The sequence below is a fragment of the Heterodontus francisci genome, chromosome 8 (genome assembly GCF_036365525.1).
Source record: "Heterodontus francisci isolate sHetFra1 chromosome 8, sHetFra1.hap1, whole genome shotgun sequence".
NCBI classification, from domain to species: domain Eukaryota; kingdom Metazoa; phylum Chordata; class Chondrichthyes; order Heterodontiformes; family Heterodontidae; genus Heterodontus; species Heterodontus francisci.
Window position 1 is genome coordinate 17014239 of NC_090378.1, and position 22463 is coordinate 17036701.

The following is a 22463-nucleotide window of genomic DNA, read 5'->3' on the forward strand; positions in this document are numbered from 1 at the left end:
TGCTTGTAGATCAAAGATCTGTCTAACTCAGCCTTGAATATATTCAATGACCCAGCCTCCACTGATCTCTGGGGTATAGAATTCCAAAGAGTAATAACCCTCTGAGAGAAGAAATTCCTCCTCATCTCTGTCTTAAAAGGGAGACCCCTAATTTTGAGGAGGTTTACTAGATTGACACCTGGATTGTCTTATGAGGAACGATTGGACAGACTGGGCTTGTTTTCACTGGAGTTTAGAAGAGTGAGGGGAGACTTGATTAAAGTACATAAGGTCCTGAACGGTCTTGACAAGGTGGATGTGGAAAGGATGTTTCCTCTTGTGGGTGAGTCCAGAACTAGGGGGCACTGTTTTAAAATTAGGGTCTCCCTTTTAGGACAGAGATGAGGAGACATTTTTTCTCTCAGAGGGTTGTGCAACTTTGGAAGTCTCTGCCTCAGAAGGTGGTGGAGGCGGGGTCATTGAATATTTTTAAGGTGGAGGTAGATAGATTCTTGTTAGGCAAGGGAATCAAAGGTTATTGGGGGTAGATGGGAGTGTGGAATTCGAGACACAAACAGATCATCCATGATCTTATTGAATGGCAGAGCAGGCTCGAGGGGCCGAATGGCCTACTTCTGCTCCTAATTCGGATGTTTGTATATTCGTATGAAACTGTGCCCTCTAGGTCTAGATTCCCCCGCAAGGGGAAACATCCTCTCAGTATCTACCATGTTAAGCCCCCTCAGAATTTTATATGTTTCAATAAGTTCACCTCGCAATCTTCAAAACACCAATGAGTATAGACCCATTCTACTCAATATCTACACATAGGACAACCACCTCATCCCGGGAATCAATCTAGTGAACCTTCATTAAACCCGCAAGTATATCCTTCTTTAGGTACGGAGACCAAAACCATGCATTGTACTTCAGGTCTGGTCTCACCAAAACTCTGCAAAACTGCAGCAAGATTTCATTACTCCATTCTCTTTCAATGAAGGCCAGCATGCAATTTTTCTCTCTAATTTCTTACTGCACCTGCATATTAATTTTTTCTTCATGTATAAAGACACTCAAAAATCTTTGAGCATCCTGTTTCTATCATGTTCTTCCTTCACCAAGCCATTAAATGATTTTAAAAGTGCTGGTGTCCAGCCATCTCCTTGCTTGCCCAACAAGAAAGGCTAATACAATGATTGTCACATGCTCGATTCATGGCTGTTTTGATTTAGTGCTGAATTTTAAATGGCGCTAGTTGGCACATCGGAGTTGAAACCTTCCTTCTCTGTTTGTTCGCAGGGAGACAGGCAGAACAGCTGCACCTTAAAACTCTCATAATATGTGTCAGTGGCGGCTCAGTGGGCAGTATAGTCACCTTTGAGTTAGAAGATTGAGGGTCAAGTCCCACTTCGGCGAGTTGAGTTAAGCTTACGCTCCCAGTACAGTATTGAGGGAGTACTACGTGCTTGTTAATTTTGGATGAGATGTTAAGTCAAGGACTTAACTACTCTCTCAGGTAGATATAAAATATCCCTTGGTGCTATCCTTAGAAGAGGAGCACACTTTTCCCCAGTGTCCTGTTCAATATTTATTCTTCAAACAAAATCACTAAACAAAACAGATAATTTGGTCATTAGCACATAGCTGTTTGTGGGAGCTTGTGTAAAATTAACAGTGACTGCATGTCAAAAAATATCTCATTGTCCTGTGAAGCGCTTTGGAACGTCCTGAAGTTTGGTAAGCTGCTATATAATTGCGATTCAGTTCTTTCTTTTAAATTGAGGGACTTGTGCTGTTAGTGAAAATCATGGGATTTAGCAACATGTTGTAGTTATCAGTGACAACAGCCACCAGCACCTTTCACACAACAAATCCCCACTGTTGTTTTAAAAGTTACCATTATCACCCTCAGTGTCAGTTCTAGAAACTTCCGTCAGTATGGACGCTGCAACATTGTATTTTAGACCAGAGCAGCAGAATTCAAAACATTTCATAAATGTTTCATACATGCTGACAAGTCCTGTCCGGTACTTCACTTCCAACATGACTTAAATCGTTTTCAGGCTGGAAAATCAATGTATGAATTCAAGTTTATTTGAATTATTTTAAAAAATCATATAAAATGCTGAATTGCATTTACACTGGACAAATGGTAGAAAATAAGTAATTTGTTTGGCTTGCGTTGAACTGGTACTTGACATGCCACACTTCCAACAGTGGTTTGTTTAAGGTTGATGGATTTTGACAACCAATACTAAAATAGGAAGGAAAGGTACAATAAAAAAGTGTTTGCAAGTGTTTAACTTCACCCAATTCTGTGTTCTGCACTTTACAAAGTGTGGGATAGGGAATGATGTATTTTTCCTTTCAGGTACCTTGTGAGCAGCGATGAGACACTCATATGTTTGAGAGGGGCCTTTGAGGGCTTCCCATCAGCACTAAAAGGTAAAAGCTACCTAATTTTTTCCGACAACCTCAAAACTGTGTAACACCTTCCTTCACTCAGTCTGTCATTCCTGCTCCAATCTATAACAACAACAACTTTCATTTAGAAAGAGCCATTGAATATTCCAAGATGTTTTACAGGAACACAATCAGAAAAAAAGAATTGACACTGAGCCAAAGGAAGGAGACATTAGGTCAGGTGACCAAAAGCACAGATTTGTTAAAGGCAAATTGTGTATGACTAACTTGAGTGAGTTCTTTGGTGAAGTAACGGAGAGGGATGATGAGCGTAATGCAGTTGACATTGTGTATATGGCATGGCAAAAGGCATTTGAGAAAGTGCGACATAATAGATTTGTAAGCAAAATAAGAGCCTATGTGATTAAAGGGGTAGTGGCAGTGTGGATATGAAATTGGTTAAGGGACAGAAAGCAGAGAGTCGTGGTGAACAGTTGTTTTTCAAACAGGAGGGAAATGTACAGTGGTGTTCCCAGGGGTCAGTATTCGGACCACTGCTCTTTCAGATGTATAAGAATGACCTGGACTAGAGTGCACAAGGCACAATTTCAAAGTTTGGAGGTAACACAAAACTTGGAAATGTTGCAAAGAGTGAGGAAGATAATAATGAGCTTCAAGACACATAGACAAAATTGGTGAAATGGGGAGACACATGGCAGATGAAATTCAATGCAGAGAAGTGTGAAGTGATGCATTTTGGTAGGAAGAACAAGGAGAGGCAATATAAATGAAATGGTACAAATTTAAAGGGGCTGCAGGAACAGAGAGACAGTAAAGTCTACATTATAGTGAAGACAATATAGAATTTTTCGTTCGGCAGGAAGCCCTGCCCACTGGCCAAAAAGCCGGTGGCGAGTCCACCTCCACCAGGCCTGGGGAGCCAGGCTGGGATTTTTTGCTCCTCAGGTCCTTAATTGGTCTTGGGAAGACTTCCACTTCCTTCAGGCAGGAAGTTCTGCCTAACGGAGCTGCTGGCCAATCAGCGGGCCATCAGCTCTTAGTCCCAGCAGCGCCACCCGGAGTGGTGGCCACTGCTGAGACTACACCCTGTCAGTGCAAGCAAGGTGAAGGATGGCTTCGGAAAACAGGTAGTTTTTAGGGCCTCGCTGGGGACAATTGGTCGGGCCCCGGCGAGGCAAGGGGGTGTTGGTTAGGTGGGTTGGAGCGAGTGTTGTGCGTTGGGGGCAGTTCGGGCTTCGGAGGCGGCCCTCCGTGGGGCACAAGGTGCCCGATCAGGAGGGTCCCTCCCCAGCACACAAGAAGGCAACTTGGTTTTACCAGGTGGGGTTCTTGAGCATTTTGCCATCCGGCTGCCAAGGATAAATTACCCGCAGCAACAGGAGGAGGCCTTTAAGTGGCAGTTAAGTGGTCACTTAAGGGCTTTAATTAGCTTGGGGCATGCCCCTGTCACTAGCCCGCTCGTTTGAGGGCCATAGCTCTCCTAGTTGGAGTGTCTTAAAGGTAGAGAGATAAAGAGGTTTAGAGAGGGAATTTGGGAGCTTAGGGCCTTAACAGTTTGAAGGCACGGCCACCAATGGTGGAGTGAAGGAAATCGGGGGTGTACAAGAGGCCAGAGTTGGAAGAATGCAGCATTCTCGGAGGGTTGGTGCTGGTTGCAGCAATGGGGGAGGGGTTATGGGGTGAGGCCACGTAGGTATTTGAACACGAGAATGAGAACTCATAATTTGAACTGTTGGCGGACTGTGAGCCAATGCAGGTCAGTGGGCTCGGTAAAGGCTGGCTTGGGTCTGCGAATGAAACCTGCCCCGAACCCGACAGAACCACATCCGACCCCGAGCCTGACCTGAGTCCTTTCATTTTTTCCCATGCCCGACCCGACCCGACCCGACCCTCAGTTAACCTACCATCCGTTTTTCACTTTGTTGCTTATCTGCACAAGCTTAAAAAAACTGTAACAAAACCACCTTTCACGTCCAAAAACATTAACATTAACATTGGAGCCACTTGCCAGAGGTGGTGATAGAGCGTGTTCAACTCGGCCCGACCTGACCCGAGCCCGAATGCCAGACCTGTAAGTGCGACCCAACCCGGCCCGACCCTGACACATGTCGTCAAGTCCCGTCGGCTTTGGGTCGGGTAGCTATGCTGTAGGGCACGGGGTGATGGGTGAACAGGATCATTGCAGCAAGCCTCCACCTACCTGTTCAGGTGAATGTCAAAAATTTTATTCGGAGAGGAGGTGACCAACATTCATCCCTCTACCATCTCCAAAATGGACCAATCTTCCAGTTGCTGTTTGTGGGAACTTGTATGCATGTTGGCTGCTGTTTTTAAAAATTCATTCACAGTATTTGGCATCGCTGGCTAGGCCAACATTTATTGCCCATCCCTAATTGCCCTTGAGATTTCCCTACAGATTGTCAGTGATTGCATTTTAGAATGTTCTTGAGGGTGTGAAAAGTGCTATATAAATGCCAGTTCGCCCTTTCATAGATTTTTAATCATATGCAGCCCATAGTCAATGAACAAGCACAATATTTTTTATTTCAGCAATGTGAATTCTCAAAAGTCTAATAGATAATATAAAGTAAGGCTTTCATATTCTTAACATTTCTCAACATCCCGTAGAACTTTACAGGCAATTAATCATTCTGCAGTGTAGGCACTGTTGTAATGTAGGAAATATGACAGCCATTTTGCGCACAGCAAACTCCCACACACAAGCAACATAATAATGACCAGATATTTAGTTTCCGTGATGTTGGTTGAGGGACAAATATTCACAAGGACACTGGGGAGGATTCTCCTGCAAAATAGTGCCATGTTATTATTTACATCCACTGATAGGGCAGACTTGGTTTAACATCTCATCTGAAGGACAGGATGGTGTGTGCCTCGGAGGGAAACTTGCAAGTGGTGGTGTTTCCATGCATCTGCTGTCCTTGTTCTTCTGGGTGGAAGAGATCGTGGGTTGGAAGGTGCTGTTGAAGGAGCCTTGGTGAGTTAGTGTGGAAAGTCCTATGGCTCTTTTTACAATAAGACATGGAGATCTCCTGATGTACTGGCCAACATTCATCGGAACAGAGGAAGATTAAAGTAGGAGTTGGTCATTCAGCCCCATGGGCAATCCAATTAGATCTTGACTGATCTGTGCCTCTAATCCATTTACCCATCCTCAACCAATATTACCAAAAAAAAGTATTCCTCTTCCATGATAGGAAGATTTTGCTGTGCACGAAATGGCTGCAGTGTTTTGCTACATTAAAATAGCGCACCTCAAAGTAGATCTTTGTGTAGTGTTTTCAGATGTTTCTGAGGGACGTGATGAAATGCATTATAAAAGAACATGAGAGACTTGCATTTGTGTAGCATTTTCACAACCTCAGGACTTTTCAGCCAATGAAATACTTTTGAAGCATCAGCCACTGCTCTAATGTAGAAAACACAGCAGCCGGTTTACACACAGCAAGATCCCACAAACTGCAAAGAGAGAATAACAAAATAATCTGCTTTTAATTGTGGGATAAATATTGACCAGGCCAACAGGGAGAATCCGCTTGCTTTTTTTTGAAATGGTGCTATGGGATCTTTTACGTCCAGCTGAGAGGACAGACAGGGCCTCAGTTTAATGCTCATCTGAAAGAGGAAAACGTCAGGTGGGTCAGCACTCCCAGAGAACTATGATAGAGTGTTGGCCTAGATTACAGGCTCATGTCTCTAGGGTGGGGTCTGAACCTAGACACACTGACTCAGAGATGAAACTGCAACCCACTGAGCCACAGCTGACATCAGCTTCTTAGGGGCACATCATTATTTGTTGGATCTTCTTATTCAGCCCCATGAACAGTCCCATGGAAGCTGTACTTGGAGTTACAAATGTTTATGAATGCAACTTTTTATTGTCTCAAAATCTGATTAAAGTTTTGACTTAATTTGATCTCAGTTCTTGAATAGTTGTACACCAACATCTTAAATTTATATAGCACCTTTTCTGTAGCAAAATGTTTCAAGCTGCTTCACTGGAGCATTATCAAACAAAATTTGACATCGAGCCACATAACAAAATATTCGGACAGATAACCAAAAGCTTGATCAAAGAGGTAGATTGAAAGGAGCACCTTAAAGGAGGAGAGAGAGGGAGAGAGAGGGAGAGAGACAGAGGGGTTTAGGGAGGGAATTCCAGAGCTTGGGGCCTAGGCATTTGAAGAAATGACCGCCAATAGTGCAGTGAAAGATAATCGGCGTGGTGCAAGAGGGAAGAATCGGAGGAGCGTGGAGATCTCGAAGGTATGACTGCTGGGGGGGAGGGGGGGGGGGGGCGGGGTTGCAAATATAGGAAGGGGTGAGGTCATGAAGTGATTTGAAAATAAGAATCTTAAAATTGATGCATTGCTGGACTGGGAGACAATGTAGGCCAGCAAGCACAGGGGTGATGTGGTGAATGAGAATTAGGATATGGGCAGCAGATTTTTGGATGAGCTCAAACTTGTAGAGGATGGTAAGTGGGAGGCCAGCCAGGAGAGCATTGGAATAGTCAAGTTTGTTGGTAACAAAGGTGAGGATGAGGGCTTCATCAGCAGGTGAGCTGAAGCAGGGGTGGAGTCAGGTGATGTCATGGAGGGTGATGGAATGGATATGGGGTCAGAAGCTCAACTTAGGGCCAAGTAGGATTCCAAGGTTGCGAACAGTCTGGCTCAGCCTCAGACAGTGAGGGAAAGGGACGGAGTCGGTGGCGAGGGATATTCACAAATCCCGCATGTCCAGTTGCTGTTTGCCAGAGTAGTGGGGCAAAAAATGATGAAAAGGCAAAGGAAATTCATTAACCAGAAGTGCTGCATAGCCACTAAACTGTAAGGAGCCAGAAACTGCAGCAACATGGGTTGTGATCAGTGGTACCTCTGTGCAGTACATGCAGTCACTTTGAGCAGATCAATGATCTGTAGCACAACAGAACAGAGCTGAAAAAGCCCAAGACAACCATCGAAAGCAAGATTTATGACTTAATGGATAATTTAAAACTCATAAAGCACGTCCTCCACACTCTATAAAGACACTGTTACCGACAGGAAACCCAAAGCTTTATTAATAATATGAAATGGTGTTTTCACAGAATCTGAAGGTTGGATGGAGGCTCAGCCAGTTGTGACCGTCTGCTTGAGTCCTACTGTATTCATTTCATAGTCATTTCACTACAGAGATTTATCACGTGCTGGATTGCTTTTCTGACTCTGTTTGGCTTCATAAACTCTTTAACTGGTTCATCTAACAAAAAGGATGTGATCAATCTACAAAATATGCCCGGCTTTCATTGCTCACCAAGCAACTAAATATAATCAAAAAGGACTGGGTCCTGTCAATGAACAAGAGGAGCAGTGGATTAATTACCATGTCTTTTTATGGGGAGTGCGAAACTCCATTGACACTATCCTCCTCGCCAGTCACCGTCAGAGACTGCCCGCAATCACAGTATCCTATTTGAGCTGGCCTTCTGACCCTGTACTCTCTCCATCACCAAGACTGCCTACTTGCATCTCTGTGACATCACCTGTCTCTGCCCCAGCACAGCCCATCTGCAGCGGAAACCCCCATCTATGTCTTTATTACCACCGGACTCGACTATTCCAATGCTCTTCTAGCCAATCCCCTGTTGTGCTTTCACTTTAACAGTTGGAGTACCTCACACATCGTCACAGGAAATGATTCAACCAACATGTGATAGAGCAGTTGGAGTCGTGTTAGTCACCTAGGCCCACATGTATTATAGAGCTCTCTTGTAAATTTGTTACTTCACAATAAAGAGCCCACAATTAATTACCATCCAACTCAAGATTGTTTGGTACCTTATTGCTGAAGTAAGCAATAACACAATATGGTTGCAGCATGTGGTTTCTGAAGATTTTCGAGTTTAACGCACACCATATTCAATATACTGGCAGCAGTGGCAGTGAGGTGCACTTGATGATTGCAGCATGGAGGCAGCAGAACGCATCTCAGTAGTGGTACTGCAAAGAGGCTCAGTTCGGCACAGTGGCGCAGTGGTTAGCACCGCAGCCTCACAGCTCCAGCGACCTGGGTTCAATTCTGGGTACTGCCTGTGTGGAGTTTGCAAGTTCTCCCTGTGTCTGTGTGGGTTTCCTCCGGCTGCTCCGGTTTCCTCCCACAGCCAAAAGACATGCAGGTTGATAGGTAAATTGGCCATTATAAATTGCCCCTAGTATAGGTAGGTGGTAGGGGAATATAGGGACAGGTGAGGATGTGGTAGGAATATGGGATTAGTGTAGGATTAGTATAAATGGGTGGTTAATGGTCGGCACAGACTTGGTGGGCCGAAGGGCCTGTTTCAGTGCTGTATATCTAAATCTAAATCTATGGTATTCAACGGCTGCAGCAATCTCGAGTGAGACATCAGGAACAGCGATATCTCCCGTGGGAGTCCGTCGAAGATAGGACAACGTGACATATCGCTGAGGTAGCAGCAATGGTTCGACACTGTTAGGTTCGATGACAATCTTTTAAAGTCACTGCTCAGGAGAGTGAAAGTACACGAAGGGGGTTGCTTACTTTGACAGTGGCTGGCAAGAAAAGGCAGGAATTGGATGGAATCGGGCTCAGGAAAAGTGAGCAGAATCGGTTCTTGTCGGGGCAGCGAAGTGGCATCACCATTAAGTGCCGTGTGTTTTCTCACCATAATTGTTTCATGGGCGGAGTCTCCCCGATGGTAGGCAGAAAGCCTAGGCTGCAGGCACTGAGTTCAGGACATGTCTGAAGTTCGGCGATGTAGACATGGCAGAGTTGTAAATTGTTTTTCCCTTCAGGAAATCTTCAAAACAGCAAGTAACATTCGCGCCACACAAGTGCCAGGCAATGACCATCTCAAACAAGAGAGAATCTAACCATCTCCCCTTGATGTTCAATGGCATTACCATCGCTGAATTCCCCCACTATCAACATCCTGGGGTCACCATTTAGCAAAAACTGAACTGGACCAGCCACATAAATACCGTGGCTACAAGAGCAGGTCAGAGGCTAGGAATCCTGTGGCGAGTAACTCACCTCCTGCCTCCTCAATGCCTGTCACCATCTACAAAGCACAAGTCAGGACTGTGATGGAATACTCTCCACTTGCCTGGATGGGTGCTGCTCCAACAACACTCAAGAAGCTCGACACCATCCAGGACAAAGAAGCCACTTTATTGGCACCCCATTCACCACCTTCAACATTCACTTCATCCACCACTGACGCACTGGGGCAGCAGTGTATACCATCTACAAGATGCACTGCAGCAACTCACCAATGCTCCTTTGACACCTTCCAAACCCATGACCTCTACCACCAAGAAAGGCAAGGGCAGCAGATGCATGGGAACACCACCACCTGCAAGTTCCCCTCCAAGGCACACACCAGTTTGACATGGAACTCCTTCACTGTTGCTGAGTCAAATTCCTGGAACTCCCTTCCTAATAGCACTGTTGGTGTACCTACACCCAAGGACTGCAGCGGTTTAAGAAGGCAGCTCACCACTACATTCTCAAGGGCAATTAGGGATGGACAATAAATACTGGCTTAGCCAGCGATGCACATATTCCCAGAATGAATTTAAAAAAAGAAAGAGGGAGTCATTTAAAGGGGAAATTCTTGCAAACAGGAAATTTGGCACTATGACTACCAAATGCCACTCAATGAATTGGAAAACCCAAGATCTCTTCCACGAATTCCAACTTTTCAAAGAGCACATGGAGTTGTGTTTTTTGAATCTGGCTGTCATGGTTGACAAGCCAGCGACCAAAAAAAATCACGATCGGCAATGAATGGCTCCACCTGATCAAAACTTCGGGTCTATCTGAAGCGGACCAGAGGGATCCAGCGAAACTCTGGACTACATTAGAGGACCAGCCGACGGTCGAGATTAATTTTCAAATCCATCGTCTGAAACTGATGGCATACAGACAGCAGTCCAAGGAGACCATTGATCAATCTGCCAGCAGATGACCTTGAGAAAGAAAAAGTCTGAGATTACTCGGAAGTGGAGTTATTCGAATGGATAATGGAATTGGTCATTGCATCTACCCCGATAGAAGTTTTTCAGAAAGAACTATTAGATAAAGCAAAAGGGTATACATTGAAAGTCTCCTGAAAGAAGGCAAGAAATGTGAGGCCAAAGCCGCAAGTAGGCAGTGCATTGGAGTACTTGCAGTGACAGCCCAGGTCACCTTCAGCAAGGCAAAATATGTGGCAAGTGCAGTCTAATGCAACAACTGAGAAATTATCCAGCTTACATGAATATCTGCAAGGTGTGTGGCAAGAAGGGCCACTCAGCAAGACTGTGCAGGAGGTCTTGTAATGGAAAATTGGCCAGAAGTCACAACAGACCACAAGCTGACAAGAAACAGACACCACCTTGTGAGCAAAACAGGGATGCATTCATAAGAGACTAATGTAAACATAGACATGTCTATAAGACAGACAAGGCTGTGAATAATAAAAAGGGCACTGAAGGTGAACAAGCTTTTCACACAGTAACAGTTGCACACCAGATGGATGCAGGGCTACTGGCATGTAGCGAGCTTCATATCATGACAATCCAGGAGATTAGCAGTGTGCTAAGGACACATGACCGAAATACTTGTGACCCCATTGAGTCCATCCGGGACTTGCAATGAATGTACCCATCCCTGTTTTGCTCACAAGGTGGTGTCTGTTTCTTGTCAGCTCGTGGTCTGCTGTGACTTCTGGTCAATTTTCCATTCACTTTGATGCCATGGAAAGTTTCAAAGGAGATGCTACTCGACACATGAGAGACAACACAATCCTTCCTATAGATCCATCAAGGAAATGTAGCATCCCCATCAGGGACAAACTCAAAGCTGAGCTGAATACTAGAGAGAGACAAGGAATTATTCAGCATGCTCAGCAGCACACGGATAGGTGCAACTCTATAACAGCTGTGATCAAAAAAGGTGGCACCACCACCAGCAGGCTGTAGCAATCATTGTCGACAGAGGCATGTTTACAGTATTACGGCCTGAACAAGGATACCATTCTTTAAGTAGATGCTTCGTTAAAAGGTCTTGGAGCATGCTTGTTGCAAGAAGGTCGTCCAATCACTTTTGGTTCGAAAAGCTTGTTGCCCACACAGGCTGACTATTCCAATATAGGAAGGGAACACTAGCACTGCTATTCGGGATCACCAAGTTTCACACTTTTTTTTTTGGCAAACATTTCATGGTCGAGATGGATCACAAACCACTGGCGATGATATGGCAGAAACCACTGACCAGCACGCCACCTCGACTACAATGGATATTAATCAAGGTGCAAGGGTACGACTGTGAGGTCAGATATAAGCCTGGGAATCTTATGGAGACTTAGCAGATTACCCAATCCCAGAAAATATGAAGACGTTCCACTAGGCGTCCAGGTTGATGAAGTCAACGTAGAGCTGGAAGATGTATATCAGCCGGGGCAGCGGTGGCGTACTGGTATTGTCACTGGACTAGTAACCCAGAGACCCAGGGTATTGCTCCGGGGACATGGGTTCAAATCTCACCACAGCAGAAGGTGGAATTTGAATTCAATTAATAAATCTGGAATTAAAAGCTAGTCTAATGATGGCCATGAAACCATTGTTGATTGTTGTAAAAACCCATCTGGTTCAGTAATGTCCTTTAGGGAAGGAAATCTGCTGTCCTTACCTGGTCTGGCCTACATGTGACTCCAGATCCACAGCAATGTGGTTGACTCTTACATGCCTTCGAAATGGCCTAGCAAGCCACTCAGTTCAAGGGCAATTAGGGATGTGCAATAAATGCTGGCCTGGCCTGCGACACCCACATCCCATGAAAGAATTTTTTTAAAAATCAGATAGATTTAATGCATTTTGGACAAAGGAAGCATGAGGAACTACAGGAAGACCCTTTCATAAATCCAGTTTTAAAAGCGTTATGGCAACTCATTGTCAAAGGATGGTCTGACAAAATGTAAAAAGTTCCTACAGAACTCCGAATCTTCTGGCCATACTGAGATGGGTTGGGAGTTTCTAGTGGCATGATATTCAAAGGAAGGCAGGTGTTAATTCCACAAATGCTTTGCCTTTACATTCTTTCATATTTGCACCAAGGTCATATGGGCATCAAGAAGTCCAGAGGACCTGCACGTGAAACTGTCTGCTGACTGGCATTAACAGTGACACTGAGCAAGCGGTATGGTCTTGTGATGCATGCAACCAAGCCAGCATAAAGAGCCACTCCATCCGCACGAAGTTTCATCACATCCTTGGTCAAGGATAGCTCCTGACCTTTTCTCTGTAAAAGGTGATGATTATCTGTTGCTAACTGACTACTTCTCCAAATTCTCCATAATCTGTCAATTGAGGAACACATCAAGCACATCAGCTGCTAACACTATCAGCACAATCTTCAGTTTATTGGGTCCCCTGGAGGAGATAGTATCACACAATTGACCGCAATACAGCCAAACCATTTGAAGACAGGTAAGAAATGAGCTGTGAGCCTTGGTACATTGTCACCGCATTACCCTAGGTCGAATGGCCCAGCAGAAAGAGTAGTATGTACAGTCAAGTCACTGATTGTCAAGTGACAAGAAACTGAACACAATTTGCACATAGCCATGTTGCACGTGAGGGCAACACCAATAGGCACAGGATTACCATCACCTGTGGAAATTATTTTTGGAAGACAAGTGTTATGACCAGGTGAGAAAGGGGTCTAGGGTTCCCTTTCAGCATTCACCTGGTCTTACCATAACAGGGTTTAATTTTAAATGCACCGTTTTTTTTTAGCTCCCCCCTTAGTGAATTTTTGTTCACTAACTTTCAATTATATGGCAAAGAAACTAGCCAAACAGGTTTCCTTAAGTTTAAAGAAAAAAGGTTGAACTTTATTAAACTTAAACTCTAATTCGGTTAACGCTACGGATACGTGATGCACCCACGCCAGCATGCATACGCAATACATGCAGATAGAGACAGAAAAGAGCAGAAGAAATATAATATAAATAGAACATTAAATAGAACATTACAGCGCAGTACAGGCCCTTCGGCCCTCGATGTTGCGCCGACCTGTGAAACCATCTGACCTACACTATTCCATTTTCATCCATATGTCTATCCAATGACCACTTAAATGCCCTTAAAGTTGGCGAGTCTACTACTGTTGCAGGCAGGGCGTTCCACGCCCCTACTACTCTCTGAGTAAAGAAACTACCTCTGACATCTGTCCTATATCTATCACCCCTCAACTTAAAGCTATGTCCCCTCGTGTTTGCCATCACCATCCGAGGAAAAAGACTCTCACTATCCACCCTATCTAACCCTCTGATTATCTTGTATGTCTCTATTAAGTCACCTCTCCTCCTCCTTCTCTCCAACGAAAACAACCTCAAGTCCCTCAGCCTTTCCTCGTAAGACCTTCCCTCCATACCAGGCAACATCCTAGTAAATCTCCTCTGCACCCTTTCCAAAGCTTCCACATCCTTCCTAAAATGCAGTGACCAGAACTGCACGCAATACTCCAGGTGCGGCCTCACCAGAGTTTTGTACAGCTGCAGCATGATCTCGTGGCTCCGAAACTCGATCCCCCTACTAATAAAAGCTAACACACCATATGCCTTCTTAACAGCCCTATTAACCTGGGTGGCAACTTTCAGGGATTTATGTACCTGGACACCAAGATCTCCCTGCTCATCTACACTACCAAGAATCTTCCCATTAGCCCAGTACTCTGCATTCCTGTTACTCCTTCCAAACTGAATCACCTCACACTTTTCCGCATTAAACTCCATTTGCCATCTCTCAGCCCAGCTCTGCAGCCTATCTATGTCCCTCTGTAACCTACAACATCCTTCGGCACTATCCACAACTCTACCGACCTTCGTGCCATCCGCAAATTTACTAACCCACCCTTCTACACCCTCATCCAGGTCATTTATAAAAATGACAAACAGCAGTGGCCCCAAAACAGATCCTTGCGGTACACCACTAGTAACTAAACTCCAGGATGAACATTTGCCATCAACCACCACCCTCTGTCTTCTTTCAGCTAGCCAATTTCTGATCCAAAGCACTAAATCACCTTCAATCCCATACTTCCGTATTTTCTGCAATAGCCTACCGTGGGGAACTTTATCAAACGCCTTACTGAAATCCATATACACCACATCCACGGCTTTACCCTCATCCACCTGTTTGGTCACCTTCTCGAAAAACTCAATAAGATTTGTGAGGCACGACCTACCCTTCACAAATCCCTCCATGGCCAGCCCGACCTTTGTAATCTCCGCCAGGCCTACAGCACTCTGAGATCTCCATTTTCCAATTCTAGCCTCTTGTGATTTCCTTTGCTCCCCCATTAGCAGCTGTGCCTTCAGCTGTCCACACTCTAACCTCTGAAATTCCTTCTCCAAACCTCCCTACCTCTCACTCTTCCTATCAGAAGCTTAAAACCTACCTCTTTGCGAACCATTTGGTCATCTGTCCTAAAGTCTCCTTCTTTGGCTTGGGGTCTGTCCTCTCCAATGGACGTAAAAGATCCCACGTCCGCCATTTTGAAGAAGAGCAGCGCAGTTCTGCTTGGTGTCTTGGCCAATATTTATCCCTCAATCAACATCATTAAAACAGATAAAACAGATCATTATCACATTATTGTTTGTGGGATCTGATTGTAGATTGGCTACCGCATTTTCTACATTACAACAGTGACTTTAAAAATATTGCTGAAAGTAGAGACATGATGTCGAAGCTTTTTGTCTTGCACTCAACAGGACAATCCACAAGAATGCCAATCTAAGTGAGAACAACAACTTTATACTGTATGAGAAGAAAGTGCTGTTTGGTTGGCAAGTGAACTCTGACTGGTAGAGGCGTTGCCATGGAGAATGCACCAGTTTACGATGACTGACAGTTAACTGCCAAGCTTTGTTTGAAATTTAAACCAGGCAGCTTGACTCTGATTGGTCAAGGCATTGGCCTGAGGAATGAACCAGCAAACAGCTGTCACTTATTTTGTTTTGCTGAAACAGGCGCAATATGTGTACATGTTCTTTCTGTCTGCAAAGAACAGGGTCCTGTGGATTAATTTATGTAGCTTGCACTACGCGCAACGGGGGTACGCATCTACGGGGGGAGATGGGAGTGTGGAATTCAAAACATAAGCAGATCAGCCATGATCTTACTGAATGGCAGAGCAGGGGCTGAATGGCCTACTTCTGCTCCTAATTCATATGTTCGTATGTTCATAAATGGTTCATACTGCGAACCCTACTGACAATCTTAAATTGGTTGTCAGCGTAATTCTTAGCACAATAAGAACTATTTGGCAAATGCTGTCCAATCACAGAATCACATCTAATGTTGGACACTGTGTTTGATTATGCAAGCACGGGCTGGTTGGGTACAGCCTTTACCTTGCCCATTGCGAACAGCAAGTTCTTTCTTTATTGCCCATTTCTTTAGTTCTTTCATAGGATGTGAGCATCGCTGGCTAGGCCAGCATTTGTTGCGCATCCCTAATTGCCCTTGAGAATGTGGTGGTGAGCTGCCTTCTTGAACCGCTGCAGTCCATGTGGGGTAGGTACCTCAATAGTGTTGTTAGGAAGGGAGTTCCAGGATTTTGACCCAACGACAGTGAAGGAATGCCGATATAGTTTGACGTCAGGATGGTGCGTGGCTTGGATGGGAACTTGCAGGTATTGGTTTTCCCATGCAGCTGCTGCCCTTGTCCATCTAGGTGGTAGATGTTGTGGGTTTGGAAGGTCCTGTCATAGGAGGCTTGGTGAGTTACTGCAGTGCATCTTGAAAATAGCACACACAGCTGCTACTCTGTGCTGGTGGTGGGGAGGATGAATGTTTAAGATCGCGGATGGAGTGCTGATCAAGTGGGCTGCTTTTTCTTGGATGGTGTTGAGCTTCTTGAGTGTTGTTGGAGCTGCATCCATCCAGGCAAGTGGAGAGTATTCCATCATACTCCTGACTCCAGATTTTGCTCCAAGCCCAACGTTGGGTTCCATGGTGATGGTGCCGGAGAATCGGAGCAGCAGCGGCTGCCACGGAACCCAACGCCAGGATTGCCGAGCCCGAACTACCCAGGGGTGGGATAGGCCGAAGTCAGCCTTCCTGCCCAGAGGTCAATAGAGGACCTTAGTTGGTCTATTGACAGCCAACTAAGGGCTTCTTCCCACCGTCACTGGGATCTTAGCAGCGGCGAGGGGTGCCTCTGCCGCATGGGGAGGATGCTTTGGAAAACAAGGCACCCTCCCTGTGGGCTTGTGTTGACCCTGAAAGACCGAAGGATCGCTCCAGGGGGTCAGAAAAAATGCAGAGGCGGGGTTTCCCCCCTTCTTTTCGGCCCTGTGCTGGGAGCCCCAGTTCCTTCATAAAATCCAGCCCGTACTTTGTAAATGGTGGACAAGCTTTGGGGAGTGAAGAGGTGAGTTACTCGCTGCAGAATTCCCAGCCTCTGACCTGCTGTTGTAACCACAGTACTTATATGGTTGGTCCAGTTATGTTTCTGGTCAAAGGGAACCCCCAGCATGTTGATGGTGGGGGTTTCAGCAATGGTAATGCCATTAAATGTCAAGGAAAGATGGTTAGATTCTACCTTTTGGAGATGGTCATTGCCTGTCACTTGTGTGACACGATTGTTACTTGCCACTTATCAGCCCAGGCCTGAATGTTGTCCAGGTCTTGCTGCATGTGAACACAGACTGCTTCAGGAATCATGAATGGCGCTGAACATTGTGCAATCGTCAGCGAACATCCCCACTTCTGACCTTATGATTGAAGGAAGGTCATTGATGAAGCAGCTGAAGATGGTTGGGCCCAGGACACTACCCTGAGGAACTCCTGCACAAAGTCCTGGGGCTTAGATGTTTGCCCTCCAACAGCCACAACCATCTGCCTTTGTACTAGGTATGACTCCAACCAGTGGAGAGTTTTCCCCGATTCCCATTGACTTCAATTTTACTAGGACTCCTTGATGCCACAGTTGGTCAAATGCTGCCTTGCTGTCAAGGGAAGTCACTGTCATCTCAGCCAGTTTCCCCGACACGACTGAGTGACCACTAGGCCACTCTGCTTGGCCACTTCAGAGAGCAGTTACAAGTCAATCATAGTTGGTGTGGGACTGGGGTCACATCTCGATAAGGGCGGCAGGTTTCCTTCTTTAAAAGGGTATTAACCCACTTGGTCGGTTGGACAATCCAAAAGGCCTCATGACCACTTTTACTTTTTCCCAGATTTTTAACCAGTACTGAAATTCTCAAATTGCGACACTAAGATTTGAACTCACATTCTAGCTGGATTATCGTTAAAGCATCTGGATTACTAGTCTGGTGATTTAGCACGGTTGTAGCATTGCTCCTGTTACTGAGCTGGGATTAGCAGAGGATTAAATCTGGGCCTTCATCTAAACCACAGCTCAGCCTTAATCATCAGGCAAATTAAACAGTTACATTAATAATATAAATATATAGAAATCAACTTATTAAGGAACTGTAAACTCTACTAATACATCCATTAATTACAATCTATCTCATTTTCACAACAATTTTTGAGAGGTTATGTGACAAAGATTTCTAAACTAGCTTGTGACGGTTTAACGAAGAAATGATTAATTGCATATAATGGCCAGTATTTAAAACGTGCATCAATGATTTCCAAGTCACATTTGCATCAGCAACACAACATATACAATATTTAAATAAATTGGATTGTGCTAGAAAGTCAATAGACCCCATACATTGGGCAAAAAATGACTTTGGGCAGAATAACGAGTTGATTTATTCGCTTAAAGAAGATGAATGAGTCAATCTTTTTTTTTCAGTGTTTGGGGGGAACTAGCTTTCACAATGGTAAGTAATATTGATTTTGCAATATCTAAATTATACATTATTCTTCTAGAAACGTCAATTTAAAATACAGACAGGTAATATACATTACAGGCTCTTGTTTGTCAATAGCTGCTAATGCTAAGGCTGTGACCTTTTATTTATTGTTTGTGGGAGCTTGATGTGCACAATTTGGCTGCCACATTTCCTACATTACAATAATGAATACACTTTGCTTTATTGGCTGTACATATCTTCGGGATGTCGTGTTGCTGTGAAAAGCGTGATATATATATATATATATATATATATATAAATGTATATAGAGACATCTAGAGCCTTAGAATAATAGAGCACAGAAGGAAGCCATTCAGCCCATCAAGTCCATTCTGGTACTCTGCGCATATAAATGCAAGTCCTTTCTTTCTTCCTTCGGATGCTTTCTATAGTTGAATGGTCTGCCTTACATTTTAGGCTCGTGTGTGATCATTTGGGTGCCCATGACACCATGGGGGACTTGGAGCTTTTAAACCCACCATGATGGATGGCAGGGGGGTTGGGGGAGTGCAGATCAACATTTTTTAAAATCTGGAACCCGGCCCTGCCCCGCCTCCATCGTGCCCGCTTCTGGTTCTTCACGGAGGCAGATTGTGGGTAGAGGGGCTGGTGGCGTGACTAACCTGCTCTCCAGAGGTGGGTCAATTATTTAAATATGCTAATGAGGCTTAACCGGTTTTCAGTTCCCCAGGTTTTGGGACACCCAGCAATGGAGGGGAGGCGGGAATGGCCGGACGCAGCAGTGAAGTGCATTTCCATCACTGCTTGAGGGCCAGTAGGGGCAGGAGTGCTTCCCCTGCTCCCCAGCCCACTACCAAGCAAACCAGCTTTCCTCCCTGTGATCTCTTCAACCACTCCTCCACCTGGATCTCCCAGGACTTGCCATTTCCTCCTCACCTGTGATCTCCCCTCCATTAATCTGCAATCTCCCCCAAACCCACGATCTCTACCTTGCTGTCCCATGATCCATTCACCTGTGATCTCCCCCCAACCCCGAAATCTCTTCAATCCCCCGAACTGTAATCTCCCCCCATCGACCCACAATCTCCCCATGACCCACGATCTCTTAAAACCCGCACCCACGATCTCCCCACCCATCGACCAACGACCTCTTCAATCTGGCAGGCCGGGAAATTGAGAAAAAAATTTCACATGAGACCCTGCCTTTATATTGAGCAGTCCCTCTTCATTGCCCAATATTTCATGGCCGCTCTGACAGCACACACACACCGGCCTCCCTGTAAATATCAGTGCCCGTGAGTTCAATTCCCATCAAGGTAGTTTGAGAATTTGAATTCAGTTTAAAAAACCTAGAAATAAAAAGCTGTCCAATTATTCCAGAAATCCAACTTGTTCACTGGTTCTTTTGATGAGAATAACAAGCCCACATTTGTATCAAACTGCAGCCAAGAATAAAGCCGACACACTGTGATTTTAAAAGAATTCATTCTTGGGATGTGAGCGTCGCTGTCAAGGACAGCATTTATTGCCCATCCCTAATTGCCTTTGAGAAGATGGTGGTGAGCCACCTTCTTGAACCACTGCATATGGTGTAGGTACACCCACAGTGTTTTTAGAAAGGGAGTTCCAGCATTTGATCCAGCGACAGTGAAGGAACAGCAATATATTTCCAAGTCAGGATGGTGTGTCGCTTGGAGGGGAACTTGCAGGTGGTGGTGTTCCCATGCATCTGCTGCCCTTGTCCTGCTAGGTGGTAGAGGCCACAAGTTTTGAAGGTGCTGTTGGAGGAGCCTTGGAAAGTTGCTGGGATCTTGTAGATGGTACATGTTGTAGTCACAGTGCGCCGGTGGTGGAGGGAGTGACTGTTTAAGATAGTGGATGGTGTGCCAATCGAGTGGGCTGCTTTGTGCTGGATGGTGTTGTGTTACTTGAACGTTGTTGGAGCGGCAATTATCCAGGCAAGTGGAGAGCATTCCATCACACTCCTGACATATGCTGTTATGACCGAGGTGGGAGGAGTGCACTGTTGATTCAGTCCCACTTCTCCACAGGTCACAACATATATTTAAATTTTCCCACTTACCGAAACAGTCAACTAGATGCCCTATTTGTCCCCAGAATAAAGCACACCGACCAGGTTTCTTTAATAAAGAACTAAATTATCTGCTTATTGTAAACCAAGTCTTAAGCAATAATAAAGTAAAACATAAGCACAAATAGAAATATTAAAGCCCCTTAGTTTTATCCTAGCCCTCATGCACATACTCACATACACAACCGGTTAACCGGGGGAAAAAAAAAAGGATTTTTGTTTACAGCTGTTACAAAGAAATAGAAGGAATAAAAAAAAACTTAGACTGAAGAGAAGATATGGAAGTCCTTTGTTCTGGTGAGGTGTCCCAAAGGTGAATAGGTGGCTGCCACTAGGAATCTTCCTAGAACAGTTCTTTCCAGGTGATGTTGGTCAACAGTCTGGCTAAGCTTTCAAGAGATGCAGCTACAGAAAGCTTCACATAGGTCTTACATCAGGTGTGCAGCAATAAAGGTTTCAATTCTCACACATTCGATGCAAAGTTCCTTCAAAGATGCAGAATGAATCAAAGAGAGAGGTAATAGTACAACTTGATACAGGATTCTGCTTTTCAAGTGGAAGATAAGCAGGGTCTTCTTCTGTTCTCCAGGCAGGTCAGGAAGCAAACTTCTTTCTGTTCTTGGCCAAAACCAACTGGCTTTTTTAACAGTTCAAAGTGAAACAAAAACCTTTCCAGAGGCAAGTCCTATGACAGCCATAAATCCTGATCTGTCAATAAGCAAATAGTTCTTCAGGTCAAAACACAACCCCCTGCTGTGCTTACTTAAAATTAAATGCTTTCCAGTAAGGTCTATTTACTGGTCAACCTTTTGTTGACCTTCCTTTTAAGAAAAACACCCAAAGTTTAGCTTCTTCAAGATTCCAACATCCATGAAAACCTTTTCAGTTTTTGAAATGTAGATTCTCAAGTTTTTAAAAAATTGGAAACCCTCATAATAATGCCCTGTCGATGATGGAGAGGCTTGAGAAGTCAAGAGGTGAGTCAATTGCCGCTTAATATCAAGTATCAGGTTAAAGGAAAAGGTTGAACAATACTTTCTCAGGGTAGCTAGGAATGGGCAATAAGTGCCGGCCTTGCCAGTGACACCCACATCCACAGAATACATTAAAATAAGCCTAAAATATGAACATTATTAAAACCTTCAATGGTCTGTTAACTCCTTTGGATTCCCAGAAGAGCAATTTTCCACTTGATTTGCTAACGATCCTGTGTCAGATTTTCATTATTGCTACTTTCATCACCCTTTCATTCGCCAGATGTCCTTTGGATTAATGTGTAATATCAATGAGAAGAATAACACTCCTGTCCAAATAAAAACGGGCCATTTTGTTAAATAAGGTTGAACTCATCCCTTGAAATAGGGAAGAAAGAAAGAAACAACACTTTTCTGGGAACAACCCAAAAATAAACTCATGAGAATTTGAAACCGTTTTTATGGACTTTTCTTTTAATCAAATCTGAACAAAGTGAATTAAAATGCTTCTTCTTCTTTGGACATTTTTTAAAGCTGATTCGAAATGCTTTCCTTGTGCCCTGCCTTCAGGATATCCAACAAAAAAACGGAACTTGCATTTATAATTTCTTTAAAAAAGCTGCACTAGCCAAATCTTCCAAAAATGAAACTAAATAAAGGAAAGCGTTTTCATTTTGCTCATATCTTATCAGATCTTTCAAGACATCGCAAAGCATTTCACATACAATAATTACTTTTAAAAGGAGTAAATGAGTGAATGATAATGACCAGATAATCTGTTTTTGTTATGTTGTTGCGGGACAAATGTTAACCAGAAAATCAGGGCAAACTCCCCTGCTCTTCTTCAAAATAGTGCCATGGTATCTATTACATCCACCCAAGAGAGCAGATGGGGCCTTGATTTAACATCCCATTCGAAAGATGACACCTCCGACAGCACAGCATTCCCTCAGTACTGCACTGGCATGTCAGCCTAGATTTGGTGCTCAAGTCTCTGGAGTGAGATTTAACTTCATGGCCTCCTGATTCAAAGATGACAGCACTACCCTCGAGCGGCGGCCTACACTTCTAACAATCCCCTCTTCTCTTATTAACTGCCCTGAGGAGTCAGGCTCAATGGCTTTACATAAAAGCC

General features: G+C 44.4%; 1 protein-coding gene across 1 annotated transcript in view; it reads right to left on the reverse strand.

Annotated features, from left to right (window-relative positions):
- The window catches only part of st6galnac3 (ST6 (alpha-N-acetyl-neuraminyl-2,3-beta-galactosyl-1,3)-N-acetylgalactosaminide alpha-2,6-sialyltransferase 3), a 200975-nt gene that overhangs the window by 17338 nt on the left and 161174 nt on the right, over positions 1–22463 (reverse strand). The window lies entirely within an intron of this gene.